This window comes from Hypanus sabinus, chromosome 29 (genome assembly GCF_030144855.1).
Source record: "Hypanus sabinus isolate sHypSab1 chromosome 29, sHypSab1.hap1, whole genome shotgun sequence".
In the NCBI taxonomy this organism is placed as follows: domain Eukaryota; kingdom Metazoa; phylum Chordata; class Chondrichthyes; order Myliobatiformes; family Dasyatidae; genus Hypanus; species Hypanus sabinus.
The window spans coordinates 32,867,152-32,881,947 of NC_082734.1; positions in this window are offsets into that span (position 1 = coordinate 32,867,152).

The window sequence follows — 14,796 nt, forward strand, 5'->3', positions numbered from 1 at the left end:
CAGGACTGGACAAGATGTACCCCAGGTTACTGTGGGGGATGAGGGAGGAGGTTGCTGAGCCTCTGGCGATGATCTTTGCATCATCAATGGGGACAGGAGAGGTTCTGGAGCACTAAAGGGTTGTGGATGTTGTTCCTTTATTCAAGAAAGGGAATAGGGACAGCCCAGGAAATTATAGACCAGTGGTTGGTAAGGTGATGGAGAAGATCCTGAGAGGCAGGATTTATGAACATTTGGAGAGGCATAATATGATTAGGGATAGTCAACATGGCTTTGTCAAAGGCAGGCCATGCCTTACAAGCCTGACTGCATTTTTTGAGGATGTGACTAAACACATTGATGAAGGTAGAGCAGTAGATGTAGTGTATATGGATTTCTGCAAGGCATTTGATATGGTACCCCATGCAAGACTTATTGAGAAAGTAAGGAGGCATGGGATCCAAGGGGACATTGCTTTGTGGATCTGGAACTGGCTTGCCCACAGAAGGCAAAGAGTGGTTGTAGGCGATAAGAAATGGAGGGATGGGTTAGTAAATTTGCTGATGACACAAAGGTTGGGGATGTTGTGGATCGTGTGGAGGGCTGACAGACAATAGACAATAGGTGCAGAAGTAGACCATTCGGCCCCTTGAGTCTGCACCGCCATTCTGAGATCATGGCTGATCATTCACTATCAATACCCAGTCCCTGCCTTGTCCCCATATCCCTTGATTCCCCTATCCATCAGATATCTATCCAGCTCCTTCTTGAAAGCATCCAGAGAATTGGCCTCCACCATCTTCCGAGGCAGTGCATTCCACACCTCCACAACTCTCTGGGAGAAGAAGCTCTTCCTCAACTCTGTTTTAAATAACTGACCTCTTATTCTCAATCCATGCCCTCTGGTACTGGACTCTCCCAACATCTGGAACATATTTCCTGCCTCAATCCTATCAAATCCTTTAATTATCTTAAATGTTTCAATCAGACAGTGGTTATGGTGGGACACTGAGAGGATGCAAATCTGCGCTGAGAAGTGGAAGATGGAGTTCAACCAAGATAAATGTGAGGTGGTTCATTTTGGTAGGTCAAATATGATGGCAGAATACAGTATTAACGATAGGACTCTTGGCAGGGTGGAGGATCAGAGGGATCTTGGGGTCTGAGTCCACAGGGCACCCAAAGCTGCTGTGCAGGTTGACTCTGTGATTAAGAAGGCATATGGTGTATTGGCCTCGTCAACCATGGGAATGAGTTCAAGAGCCAAGAGGTAATGTTGCCCCAGGTCAGACCCCACTTGGAGTACTGTGCTCAGTTCTGGTTGCCTCACTACAAGAAGGGTGTGGAAGCTATAGAAAGTGTGCAGAGGAGATTTACAAGGACGTTGCCTGGATTGAGGAGCATGCCCTATGAGAATAGGTTGAGTGAACATTCCATATACTGATCATCATCTAAACTATCCATATCCTCATACCTGCCTCGGCTATCTCCTCTGGCAGCTCATTGCAAACACACACAAAATGCTAGAGGAACTCAGCAGGTCAGGAAGCATCTAGAAAAAGAGTACATTCGACGTTTCAGGCCAAAACCCTTCAGCAGGTCTGGTTTCAGCCCAGAACATCAGCTGTACTCTTTCCTAGTAGCTACCTGACCTGCAGTTTGCATGTGTCGCTTGGATTTCCAGCATCCACAGATTTTCTGGTTTATCACTCTGCATACTGACCACCCTCTTGGTGATAAACCTGACCCTCACCTTCCCATTCAATCTCACCTCTCAGCTTGAATCAGTGCCCTCAAACCTAGGAAAAAAGACTGTGTGCATTCACCCTGTCCTTGCCCCTCATGATTTGATGCTCCTCTCTAAGACCACCCAGACAGATGGGGCTCGTCACCTGTAGTTGTCACTCCTCTGTTGAGATCAGCACTGACTGGCAACTTCTGCACAGCCGTTGGTGCCAGACTGTATCAGTCCCTGCCGTTCCTTTGGATTCATCAGCTGCATGGAGTGGGGAGCCTGCTGCATGGGCAACAGCTTGCTCTCCATATTGCACTGCCCTGGCTTGCATATCAAATGTAGACAGCCAGAACGTAACACCCATGGTCAACACTGAGCAACAGAGGGCCTCAAGGCCACCTGTCAGTCTCTTACACACCAAGGAATAAAGTAAAATAATAACTTATTATAATCAATAATTATATAATTATTATCATTATTATGAAAATAATAATTATTATAATAATTAAAATTAATTATAGTCCCCTACCCATTTTAATCAATTTTAACAGGAGCACCTTTGAGAGTGTCTTGACCAGCTGCATCAACGTCTGGTATGGGAATTGTAAGCTACCTAACTGTAAGGCCATACAAAGGATTGCAAGGACTGATTATCACGGTCTCTCTTCCAACCATCAGAGATATTTATCAGGAGCACTACATGTGCTAAGGATTCCTCCTGTTCATCCCACAATTCCTCTGACCCCCTCCCATCAGACAGGAGGTCCTATGGCATTAGGCCAAGATGGGAGACAACTTCTTCCCTCCTGCCATGGGACTATTGAACTCCCTGCCACCACCCAGGTCTCGTCACATGTGAAGTGTCTGGAGCGTTACACTGTTTACTTTTGAACTGTTTACACTGTTTACTTTTGAGCATTAATGCACCTTATGCTAAATGTCAGTCTTCTGGAATATATTTTATTATTTTTAATTAGTTTGTGGCAATATCACTTTATGTATTGTGTGAGAGTTCTGTGTTGTGCACCTTGGTCTGGAGTAAAGTTGTTTCGTTTTGACAAAGCCACATACAAAAATGAGCCAGGGGAAGGAGTAAGAAGGGAAACTATTTTCTGCTGGACAAGTCATTTAAGATGAGCACTTGTAGAGTTTATGCAACAACAGCTGCCATTTCATTGGCTCTTCACTCAATCCTGGAAGATCTGGATAGTGAAGATACATACATCAGGATACTACTCATTGACTACAGTCTGGCATTCTACACTATCGTCCCCTCAAAACTAATCAATCAGCTTCAAACTCTAGGCCTCAATACCTCCCTGTGCATCTGGATCCTCAATTTCCTCACTTGCAAGCCCCAGTCAGTTTGGATTGGCAACAACATTTCCTCTGATCTCCATCAGCACAGGATGTGTTCTTAGCCCCTTGCTCCATTCACTTCATACTTTTGACTGTGAGGCTAAGCATAGCTCCAGTGCCATATTTAAGTTTGCTGACAACATCACCATCATAGGCCGAACCAGAGCAGGCGATGAATCAACACAGGACGGAGTCTGAAAATCTGGCTGAATGGTGCCACAACAATGTCAGCAAGACTAATGAGCTGATTATTGACTTCGGGAGGAGGAAACCAGAGGTCCATGAGCCAGTCCTGATCGGGGGGTTCAGAGATGGAGTGGATCAGCAACTTTAAATTGCTCAGTGTTGCCATTGTTATCATGAGGCCAGCTCCTCTACTTCCTTAGAAGTTTGCAAAGATTTGGTAGGACATCTAAAACTTTGATAAACTTCTAAAGATGTCGGTGGGGAGTATATTCATCTCGTGTCCTTGATAGTTATTGCTTATTTATTATATTATTATTATTTCTTTATTTTTGTATTTGCACAGTTTGTTGTATTTTGCACACTGGTTGAGCACCCAAGTTGGTATGTTCTATTATTGATACTATGATGGTTATTATTATATTATGGATTTATTAAATATGCATACAGGAAAGTGAATCTCAGGGTATATGGTGACATATTGGTACTTTGATATAGAACATAGGACATAGAAATCTACTGCATGTTACAGGCCCTTTGGCCCACAATGTTGTGCTGACCATGTAACCTATTCTAGAAACTAGCTAGAATTTCCCTACCACAGAGCCCTCTTATTTTTCTGAGCTCCGTGTATCTATCTAAGAGTCTCTTAAAAGACCCTATTGTAGCTGCTTGTACCACCGTCATTCCATGCACCCACCACTTTCTGTGTGAAATAATAATTTTTCTTTGAACTTTGAACTTTTATGTATAGTTTGTGTAGTTTTTCAAACATTCTACTATATTTCTTCATTTTTCTGTAAATTCCCACAAGAAAATTAATTTCATAGTATAATATATGTAATACATACACGTATTTTGAAAATAAATTTTACTTTGACCTTTGACTTTGAAAGTTACATGCAGGGTTTCTCAAATATCATTTCCATAATGAACATATGCTTCTGAAGGTGATGTTGAGTTGGTTGATAATTTGGAGATGTTGCCTGTAAATCATGGGATGAAGGGAAAGGCAGTGATGGTATTGGATGAGTCTTAGTAAAGTTCCATTGTGAACAAGTAAGTAGTGAGGTCATATAGGCCCATCAACATATGTCAATGAGGTTATGTTAACTGGCCTGCATCAAACCAGATGACACTGACTATGTTATTAACACCATTGTGACTGAGTTTCAGGAAGCTTGCAGACCAGATTGATTTTGTCCATTATCACATCAAACATGATCACAGGTATAAATGATCAATCAACAGTTGAGATATTTGTGCATGCAGAGAGTCAGCACTCACAGCATTAATTTTGGATGTCTGGGATCTCTGTCCCCAAAAGCTTTTAGACCATCAATGTGAATTGCTTTCTCCCAGCCAAAGTATCTGAAATGAATCATTGCATGCAGATAACATCAGCTAGTGGCAAAGCAGTGTAAATGTTAGAAAGCATTGGGGATTGGAATGGAGAGCATTGGGGATTGGAATGGAGAGCATTGGGGATTGTCAGGAATGACAGAAAGATGGGGAGATGGAAATGAGAACTAGGATTCGGTTTCTGCAGTGGATTACTCATTCATCTACAACGTGCCAATAGGTCAGCAGTGTAATGGAATAATTGCCCCTTGCCTGATGAGTACAGCTTCGTCAACTCTCAAGAAGCTTGACACCATCCAGTACAAGGCAGCCCACTTGATTGCTACCTCTTCCACAAGCATCCAATCCCTCCGCCATTGACGAATAGTTGCAGCAGTGCGGTCTATCTACAAGATGTTCTGCAACAACAAAGTTCCTAAGGCAGCACAGTCTAGACCCACAACCACCACCATCTAGAAGGATGAGAACCTGGGAACACCACACTTGGAAATCCTCCTCCAAGTCATTCACCATCCTGACTTGGAAACAGATCAGCGTTCCTTCATTGACACTGGATCAAAATCATGGAATTCCCTCCCTAACAGCACTGTGGGTGTCCCTACACCTCAAGGACTGCCGTGGTTCAAAACAACAGCTCATCACCACCTTCTCAAGGGCAACTAGGGATGGGCAATAAATGCTGGCTTAGCTGGCGATGCCAAACATCTCATAAATGAATAAATAAAGAAAAAAATTCTTTTAGTTTGTAAGAGTTGTGCCAGTGTTTTGAAAACCTTTGTAGTCTATAAAACTTTTGTAATTTGGAAATCTTTCATAAATCAGGAATTCTCTATGAGTGTTAAATGTGTATTAAGAATTATTTGTTGAAATTTAAACATGTATCCTTAAAATTAAAATAAATGCTGTTTTAACCACTGTTAGTTGAAAATATCTCCTCCTTGGTAGGAGCACTCCTGCAGTGGATATAGGCAGCTAGACTTTGCCATGGTGATTAGACAGGGAAGAAAGCTAGTCTTTGAAGAGTAGGTAGATACCGTATAACCTTCCTATAACGAGGCTACCCGTGGATACCTACATCAGATAGGGCTTAAAATATGCTTTTGAGCTCGGGGATTTGCAGACAGTGAACCTAATACCATCATAACGAGTAAGTAGTGAGATGCATTTATGTAACAGAGAGGTATGGATGGAAGTGAACCCAAGAGCACAGTAACATTTAGAATTAACTGCGACTCAGGCTCGAAATAAACAAAACCACACAAATGAAATCACAAACAGTAGTACCTGAAATGAAACTCCTATGATTGAGCACTGAGTGCTTGGCATGCAGCCTTTAAGTACAGACTTTCCATGAAGGAATGCGGCAGGCAGTAATTGGCAGTCTGAGTCTCGTAGGGACAGTGGCAGCTAACCATACTCTGGGGAATTGGAGTGTTGGATCTTGGAAGCCTGCTGCAGTTCAGTCAGGGACATGGCACGTTTAGGACAGAGATCAGCCCACACAATGGATAAAACTTTCACCTTCAGCCAAGAATCCAGATCCATTCCAGGAAAAAGCACAAGACTGAAGAGTACCTAACTTTCCAGGGCTGAGGATGCTGCATTGTCAGAGAGGAGGTGGAAACATAAAGGTACACAGTCCTCAACACACTTGGTAATAAAGCTCATAATGGCAATTACAGCTTTGGAGGGAAAAGGACAGAGTGCCAATGAAAGGATTTTATCTGAAACATTCAGCTGTCCTGAAGAAGGGTCTTGGCCTGAAGCATTGACTGCCTATTTCCCTAACCGGCTAAGCTCCTCCGGCATTTTGGGTGTTGCTGTGAGAGAGAATAAAAGATACATCAATTTACTGGGAGTGGCTGTCACTGCCCAAGCCAGCATTTATTTCCCATCCCTAATAACCCCTGGACAAAGGTGTGGGGGGGGGGGGGTTGTGAGCCACATTCCTGCACTACTGCAGTCCTTCGAGTGAACAAAGATGGACAAACAACCATTGTGCAAAAGAAGACAAACTGTGCAATTAAAAAAAATAAACAAGTTAAAAAAGTAATATTGAGAGTATGAGTTGTAGAATCCCTGAAAGTGAGTTCACAGTTTGTGGAGTCCACACCGGTTCAAGAGCCTGATGGTTGAAGGGTAATGACAGTTGCTGAACCTGGTGGTGTGGGACCTGAGGCCCCTGTACCTCCTTGCCAGTGGCAGCGGTGAGAAGAGAGTATGGTGTGAAAGGTGGGGGTCCCTGATGATGGATGCTGCTTTCTTGTGGCAGTGCTCTGTGCAGATGTGATCGATGGTGGAGAGGGATCTGACTCCACCATCCACTATTCACAAAAGATGGTTCACTATTACCTTCTTGAGGATGATAAGGCAATAAATACCAGCCTTGCCTGGGGAACTTGCTTAACATGGGGAAAAATAAAAAATATTCAAAAAGGTAAGAAATCTCAATTATGTGGAAATGTATGAGAAACTTACCTTTAGGAATCGAACTTGTGAAATGTGATATTACCAGTGCACAGGTGCTCCAACAAAAACAGCAACAAAAGAACTTAATACAGACAGGTTTGTCATTTTAAGTTAGAATTCACAATACATCCTTTCATAGCATCAGTGCTAAACCTCAAATTGAATTTCTAAGAAATGTGACTTGTAGTGTGGAACTTAATAAGCTGTACTGGCTCTGGGCATTCCGAAGCCCATGGGCCACAGTAATGGTGAAAGGATGTTTGCGAAGCATCATAATTGATCGTGAGTTTTATTGGTTTCAACCCTGCCAAAGTTTCCATTGTTCATTATGTTTTTGTTTTTCCACTGCGGAGAACTACCCCTCTCTTTCGTTAGTCCCAAGACTTTCCCAGACCAGAACCCAGTTATGCTTCTTTCAAGCTCATTAACTCCAGTATTTTGGGATTTAAAAAAAAGATTGAGCAGTCTGCATTCCTTGGATAGTGATGAGTTCGAGGCACGTTAATGAGTGTCAGGCTGTTCTTCTAGTCACAGACACCAAAGTTTCCACAAGGATTTTTAAGGGTATGGTCAATACTTGCGATTATTTCTCAGATGCTGCACCCGTTCCAGAGTGAAGTAAGTCAGCTTGTTATTGAGAAATGTATTCCATGGCTCGGGCAGATGCGGCTCGTCAGCCTTGGACAGCAGCACGCCCGGGGGAAGGAAACCTTTGATTTTAAACCTCCACTGCCTTGTGGCCATACCCTGAGGAAGAAATCCGGAGCCGGGGTCCCTAAGGCAGAGTGCTGTTGTTTACAGCTTCACTTTGGCAACCTCTGCGATGACAAGCTGCCCTTCCCTTGGACTACATCAGTGACGTGGCGAGGGGGAGCCAGCCTGCTGCCGGTTCTTCAAATCTTCCCGCCCAGGCTTGCGCTCCGGAGAGGACGCGGTCCGCCACAGGCACAAACCCATGATCCCCTGGGATCGATGGCTGCCTACTAACTTCGTGGCATAATGATGATTGTCAGAGGAACACACACCAATCCTCATCGAGGAACCGGCAGTGAGCAGATTCAAGTTCCTGGGTGTCAACACCTCCGAGGATCTGTCCTGGGCCCAACATATCGGTGCAATTATGAAGAAGGCCCATCAGCAGCTGTCTTTCATGAGGAGATTTGGTGCGTCATAAGAGACTCCAGCAAATTTCTGCAGATGTACCATGGAGAGCATTCCAATTGGTTACATCACTGTCTGGTACGGAGGGGCCATTGCATAGGACTGGAAAAAGCCGCAGAAAGTTGTAAACTCAGCCAGCTCCATTATGGGCACTAAAGTCCCCAGCACCAAAAACGCCTTCAAACCATAATGCCTCAAAAAGGCGGAATCCATCGTTAAGGACCCTCATCACCCAGGACATTCCCTTTACTCATTACGACCACCAGGGAGCAGGTTAAGGAGCCTGAAGACAGTTCCAATGTTTTAGAAACAGTTCCTCCCCCTCTTCTGTTCAGGTTTCCGAATGAACAATGAAGCTATAAACACTTCCCTTACTGTTTTTGCTCTCTTTTTGCACCGCTGATTTATTTTTTAATATATTTCTTCTTGCAATTTATAGTATTTTTTTTATGTATTGTTCTGTACTGCTGCAGCAAACAATAAATTTCACGCTGTATATCAGTGATAGTAAACCTAATACTGATTCTGATTCTGGTCTCAGGACAACAACCTTCTCCCTCAATGTCAGAAACACAAGCGCACTGGTCATTGATTGTCAGAAGAGGGGTGGCGCATCTGCTCCTGTCCTTATCAATGGTGCTGAGGGTGAGAGAGTTGAGATATTCAAGTCCCTAGCACTGGACATCTCTGATAGCATGTCCTGGTCCTAGCCCATGGTCAAGAAGGTCCAGTTCCCCGGGAGGCTAAAGACATTTGACATTTCCCTTACCAATTTTAATTGATCCACCATAGAATGCGCATAATGGATTGGAATGGCAACTGCTCTGCACATGACTGCAAGAAACTGTAAGAGAGTTGTGAAGCCAGCACACCACAGAAATGGACTCTGTAAGACAGTCAGCATTTAAGAGTTAGATAGAGTTCTAAAAGACAACAGAGTCAAGGGATATGGAGAGAAGGCAGGAACAGGGAACTGATTGTGGATGATCAGCCATGATCACATTGAATGGCAGTGCTGGCTCGAAGGGCCGAATGGCCTAGTCCTGCATCTATTGTCTATTATCAAGGACTCCATCCACCCCAGATATTCCAATGGGCAGAAGGTACAAAAGCCTGAAAGCACATACCACCAGGCTCAAGGACAGCTTCTAACCCACTGTTATCAGACGACTGAATGGACCTCCTGTACGATAAGGTGAACCCTTGGCCTCACAGTCTACTGTTCCTGATCCTGGTGGTGTGGGACCTATGGTTTCTGTAACTCCTGCCCAGTGGTAGTAGCAAGAAGAGAGCAGGGCCTGGTTCGTGGGGGTTCTGGAAGATGGATGCTGGCTTCTGGAGGTACCACTCCATGTAGGTGTGCTCAGTGATGGAGAAAGCTTTGCCTGTAATAGACTGTGCTATATCCTAGTCTTGTGGAGAGTGAGGTTATCCACACCGGTTCAGGAGCCTGATGGTTGTACTCTTCCTGAACCCGGTGAATCTCATGAGGAAAGGCTGAGTGAGTTGGGTCTTTTCCCTTTGGAGCAAAAGAGGATGAGAGGTGACTGGATAGGAGTGCATACAGAAAAGATGCATAGATCGAGTATGCACGGAAATATGAGGGGGCATAATTTTAATGTGATTGAAGGCAAGTACAGGGTGAGTGTCGGAGCTAGGGTCTTTACAGAGTGAAATCGCTGCTCGAGATGGTGGTAGAGAAAGATATATTAGGGGCATTTCAGTGCACTGAGGTAGAACCAACTGTTCCTGAACTTGGTGGGACCTGAGGTGCAAGTCTCTGAACACGAGATAGTTAAGTTACACTTCGCTATGTTGAGGCAAAAAGTAATTTTAATGCCTGACTTGCCAGAAGCAGTTGATTGGCATTGTATTAGCAATTATCTTCTCATTAAAAAGATGCTTATACCGTTAACTATCAGCCCTATTCTCTGCGTTGATTAATGGGCAATTAACGCACATGTCAAGCAAAGTCCTTGAAAGGACTGAGAGGTTGGGAAAAGCAAAAGGTAACTGTGATAAATCAACCAGTGAGCTACGGCCATTGCATAGAATTCAGCAAGTCGCTGGCTGATCAGCGCCTTACTTACAGCGTTCAACATACACTCAGCGGCCTCTTTATTGGGTATACCTGTAGACCTGCTCGTTAACACAAATATCTAATCTGCTAATCAGGTAGCAGCAACTCAATGCATAAAAGCATGCAGGCGTGGTCAAGAGGTTCAGTTGTTGTTCAGACCGAACATCAGAATGAGGATGAAATGTGATCAAAGTGACTTTGACTGTGGAATGATTGTTGGTGCCAGATGGGGTGGTTGGAGTATCCCAGAAACTGCTGATCTCCTGTGATTTTTACATACAACGGTCTCTAGAGCGACAAATGCAAAATAAACATCCAGTGGGCGGCAGTTCTGTGGGCGATAAAACCTTGTTAATGAGAGAGGTCAGAGGAGAATGGCCAGACTGGTTGAAGCTGACAGGAAGGCAACGGTAATTCAAATAACCACACTTTACAACAACGGTGTGCAGAAGAACATCTCCGAATGCACGACACGTCGAACCACAAAGTGGTGGGCTACAGCAGCAGAACACCACGAGCATACTCTCAGTGGCCACCTTATTAGGTACAGGAGGTCTCTGAGTGCAGATTGTTCCTCTCTTTATCATTGTATTTGTTCTGCTGAATGTCGCACTAAAGATAGAGAAAATAAAGATGCAGGTGTTAGAAACCTGAAATAAAATTACAGTTTAGGCAGCATCTGTGGAGAGAGAAACGGAGTTAAAGCTTTAGGTGGGAGATACTGCATTAGTACTGACCACTACAGTCGGAACTGGAAACGTTGGTTCCATTTCCCTCTCCACAAATGCTGCCTGACCTGCTTAGTGTTTCCAGCATTTTCTCTTCACATTAAGTGGAGATGTGTTGCTCTTGAAATCTATTCTTGGCTGATTAAACAGGACCAAAAAAAAGCATACATTGACTGACAAGTTGAGGAGCAGTAGCTCATATTTTGCCTTCATCGTTGCCAACCTAATGACATGGACATCAATTTCTCCAACTTCTGATATCAATTCCCTCCATTGGCCCCCATATCTCTGTTCCCCATCCCCTTCCTGCATTTCCTCACCTCTGTAGCTCATTACCTTTCCTTTCCCTTGCCCCCGCCCTTACAACCTGCCCCTCACCTTCACCTTCTTCTCTTTGGTTCCCCACCTCTTCCCTTTTATTCCATCATCCACTGTCCTCTCCTATCAGATTCATTCTTCTTCAGGTCTTCCCCAACCGCTTGTACTCCTCCCCCCTCCTATTCTGGCTTCTGCCCCTCCCTCTCCAGTCCTGATGAAGGTCTCAGCCTGAAATATCAATTCAGTATTCCCCTCTACAGATGCTGCTTGACCTGCAGCATTTTGTGTGTGTTGCTCTGGATTTCCAGCATTGTCATGTGATTCCGTGCACAAAGTGGCATTCTACGTCTGCACTGAATACATGGTGACACTCACTGGGCTGTCTCCAGCACATAACTGGGCTGTGGTAGACCAGATGTTTCAATAATTTGATGCACATGTCACAGATAAAGCTAATCAAGCTAAACTTGACAATCGTGGTTCTGCTTTTAAGGAATTTTATGGCCAATTATACAGATTTCTCAGTGTCACAGGAAAGCAGCATCCATCATCAAGGACCTCTTCCATCCAGGTCATGCTCTCTTCTCCCTGCTGCCTTCAGGAAGAAGGTACAGGAGCCGCTGGACTCACACCGCCAGGTTCAGGATCCGTTATTACCCTTCAACCATCAGACTCCTGAACCAGTGTGGATAACATCACTCAGCTCAACATGGACTGATTCCACAACCTATAGGTTCATTTTCGGCGACTCTTCATCTTATGTTCTTGATGTTTATTGCTTATTTATATATTTATTATTACGGTTTTCTATTTTTTCTCTTTTTTTTCTATTTGCACACTGGTTGTTTGTCAATCCTGTTGACTGCAGTCTTTCGCTGATTCTATTGTGGTTTTTGTGCTTACTGTGAATGAGCACAAGAAAATCAATCTCAGGGTTGTACATGGTGACATGTACAGTATTTAATCTGATAATAAGCTGACTTTGAAGTTTGAACTGAGCATTAGTGTTTTACATGGCATGTGGTCTTGGACACGGAAGGAGGACAAGCTTCACTTTGTAGACACCTTCTTCTTTCATCCTGTTAAAAACCGCAGGAAAATAAGCCAGCACAAGTCACACTATCTGTTGAAACATCAGGGTTGAGAAAAATGTACTTAATAAAAATGGGCCGTAATCTTGAAACTTACAGGCAGTGTAATCTTCCCTTTGTGAACCCAATTATTCCTTTGTATTGTAATTTGAATGGCATTCAGTTTCACGGTAAACATGAGAAGAATGTTTAATGGATCAATGGGTAAGATAACACATCTATTCCTGTAATTGCTCGACGCCAGAGAGTATTTTACAGGGATCTGCAGAACACGTTTAATTTTTATTAATAATAATGTCAATATATCTTCTTAATAACATATATCTTGTAGCAGCAAAGAATTCAGCTGCTCTGTCTGACAAATGTGAGAGGAAATAGGTAGATAAATTTTAATCTTTAATAAAACAGAAACAATAGCTGGTGTTTAAAATACAATAAAGGACAAATGGCAGCTGTAAAGGCTTTTAATGTTTACAATGTGAAGCCTCCTCACGTTGGTAAACACAAGAGATTCTGCAGATGCTGGAAATCCAGACACACACACACACAACTAGAGGAACTCAGCAGCACTTACAGACCAGAAGATACGGGAGCAGAATTAAGCCATTCGGCCCATCGATTCTGCTCTGTCATTTCATCACAGCTGATCCATCGCCCTCACAACCCCATTCTCCTGCCTTCCCCCCATAACCTTTCATGGCCCGGACTAGTCAGAATGTATCAACTTCTGTTTTAAATATACCCAATGTCTTGGCCTCCACAGCCACCTGTGGCAATAAATTCACCACACTCTGACTAAAGAAATTTCTCCTCATCTCCTTTCTAAATGGATGTCCCTCTATTCTAAGGCTGTACCCGCTGGTCCTAAACTACCCCACTACATGAAACATCTTCTCCAAATCCACTCTATGTAGGCCTTTCAACATTCGATAGTTTTCAATGAGATTCCCCTCTATTCTTCTAAATTCCAATAAGTAAAGGCCCAGGGACATTAATCACTCCTCATACAATAACCCTTTCATTCCCGGAATCATTCTCGTGAACCTCCTCTGAACCTTCTCCAATCTCCGGACATCCTTTCTTCGATGGGCCCCAAACTGCTCACAGTACTCCAAGTGAGGCCTCAGCAGGGCCTTGTAAAGCCTCAAAATGAATGCTAATATTGCATTTGTCTTCCTCACCTCCGACTCTACCTGCAAATTACCCTTTAGGCTGTCCCGCACAAGGAAGCAGAGAAGTAAACAGACAACTTATTGGGCCGAGACCGTTCATCGGGTTTGGAAAAGAAGGGGCTGAAGCCAAAGGGGGCGAGGGTGAGGAGCACAAGCTGGCAGGTGATAGGTGAAGCCTAGTGAGGAGGGAGTGAGAGGTGGAAAAGGTTAAAATAAGGACTTCTTCCCCCTTCCTTACCTTGGTGAATCCCCTTATACCTCAGGAGGCTGTGGAGTTCTTTTCTGCTTATTTGACTTCCATCAGTCCCACGTCTCTGACCTTTCACTATGACCCTGCAAAAGTTCCCACCCTGGATCCTCAAGGGATGGTTTGGGATCACCTGGATGGGGGGGGGGGAGTCAGGGTGAGAGGGGAGGTGAGTCAGAGATCAGGTTGGAGGCTACCAAGCCAAAATGTGAGTAGATGTTCCTCGGTCTATGTCTGATTTTTTTTTGTCCTGTTGAACCAGCCAAGAACGGATTTCGAGAGCAACACAATTCCACTGCTGGGAAGACACAACAGGTCGGGCAGCATCTGTGGAGAGAGAAACGGGCTCATTGGGGCACAGGGGCCAGTTACAGCGCCGCATTTCCAAATTTAAAAATTGTGCGGCGGGGTGGGGGGGGGCAAGCTGTTTTACACAGAGGTTGGTAGCTGCCCGGAGTGGACCGTGGGTGGGGTGGGGGGGGGGAAGGAGTGGCAGAAACAGACACAATAGAGACTGGAGGAATATGGATCAGGCAGAAGAGATTTCACTTAATTCAGCACAGGCATCGTGGGCCGAAGGGCCTGTCCCGGTGCTATACTGTTCTGTGTTGTGCGTTTGATGAGCAACAAAGACAGATACTCTGAGTGAACGGGATTGATAGTTTTCCAGTCAACAATATGATACGGAACATGTCAGCTTAGGCAGGGATACATTTAGATTTGTTATATAAATTTAGACTCTTCCCATGGATCCCAGTCAGTCCTTTAGTACGGTGGTGGAGCGTTAGCGTGACGCTATCGCTGTTCGGGCTCTGGGAGCTAGGGTTCAATTCTAGTTTCCTCTGTCAGAAGTTTGCATCCAAAGTTAGTTAGTCGGTTAATTATTCGTTGTAAATTGTCCTGTGATTGGGC